The 1,539-nt window shown below is 47.0% G+C and overlaps 1 non-coding gene across 1 annotated transcript; it reads right to left on the bottom strand.

Moving 5' to 3' along the window:
- Nucleotides 1–782: 782 nt before the first annotated feature.
- On the bottom strand, nucleotides 783–857 carry Trnas-cga (transfer RNA serine (anticodon CGA)). Its single transcript has one exon. It is a non-coding gene; the product is annotated as a tRNA-Ser (tRNA).
- Between the last annotated feature and the right edge of the window lie 682 nt (nucleotides 858–1,539).

The following is a 1,539-nucleotide window of genomic DNA, read 5'->3' on the forward strand; positions in this document are numbered from 1 at the left end:
CTCATCTGTCTCTCCATCACAAGGGAAACGTAAAAGTAAGTACCACTATCTCAAGTATTGATCTCTCCTCCTTTTCTCTGTCAAGTTACATTTCTTTGTTCAACTTCATGTCATTGTCTGTCGATACTTTCTGTTTTTTCTTCTTTGTTCAGCGGCCTCTGCTGTGTTTGGATTGGCAGTGACATCCAGCATGTCTGGACCAGCAGCAGCTACCATTGGTTCATCAGGGCTTGCAGCAAACTCTGGCCTGTCAGGATCAGCGATGGTAGCAGCACGATGGGCTCCTGTAGCATATCCGACCAGCATGTTGGAGCAGGACAGCGAGCTGCTGTTATCCATCCCACTCATTGATTTGTGTAATGAAGACATCCAGCAAGTCCAAAACTCTCAGAAGCCCTACACCACATGGTGCAGGTCGGTACTGGTCTCTGACATATGCACCATCCGAAAACATTCCAGTGTTGAAACTTCCTGGCAGATTAAAACTATGTGCCGGACCGAGACTCGAACTCGGGATTTCGCGGGCAAGTGCTCTACCAATTGAGCTACCCAAGCACGACTCACGCCCCGTCATCACAGCTTTACTTCTGCCAGTATCTCGTCTCCTACCTTACAAACTTTACAGAAGCTCTCCTGCGAACCTTGCAGAACTAGCACTCCTGAAAGAAAGGATATTGCCGAGACATGGCTTAGCCACAGCCTGGGGGAGGTTTCCAGAATGAGATTTTCACTCTGCACCGGAGTGTGCGCTGATATGAAACTTCCTGGCAGATTAAAACTGTATGCCGGACCGAGACTCGAACTCGGGACCTTTGCCTTTCGCGGGCAAGTGCTCTACCAACTGAGCTACCCAAGCACGACTCACGCCCCATCCTCACTGGCAGAAGTAAAGCTGTGAGGACGGGGCATGAGTCTTGCTAGGGTAGCTCAGATGATAGAGCACTTGACCGCGCAAGGTAAACGTCCCGAGTTCGAGTCTCGGTCTGGCACACAGTTTTAATCTGCCAGGAAGTTTCATATCAGCACACACTCCGCTGCAGAGTGAAAATCTCATTCCAGTGTTACTACGAAGACAGAGTGTTACTGTGATGGATGAGAAGCTGCTGATTCCTCCCAGTGCTCTACTGCTTTTCACTTCAGCTTACAATTTAACAGCTAGCCGTTCAAAGCACTTAACTATTGGTATTCAAGTCAGTGGACAGCGGCTGGCTTGTTGCATTAGAGACTGAAAAAGCATCAAGAAGTGTTGAAGTGTGGTTTACAGAGTTTGAATGGGATGAACTGTGTCATTCAGAATACTGCATCAACCAACAGATGATCTCTGAATATTCTCTATCTTTTGTCATTTACTATGCTGGTCTGCGACAATCTATAACATTATTGTACAATGTTATGACACTCATGGTGAGATCTGGAGGTTGATCCAATTATTTAAAACACTCAACCATTACAAACTTGTTTGGCCTATGGATAGCGCTATCCCCTGTGCTGGAAAGACTGAATTGTGGACTAGCACATGTTCAGACTGTGTGTCGAGAC

Source organism: Schistocerca cancellata, chromosome 7 (assembly GCF_023864275.1).
Source record: "Schistocerca cancellata isolate TAMUIC-IGC-003103 chromosome 7, iqSchCanc2.1, whole genome shotgun sequence".
NCBI lineage: Eukaryota > Metazoa > Arthropoda > Insecta > Orthoptera > Acrididae > Schistocerca > Schistocerca cancellata.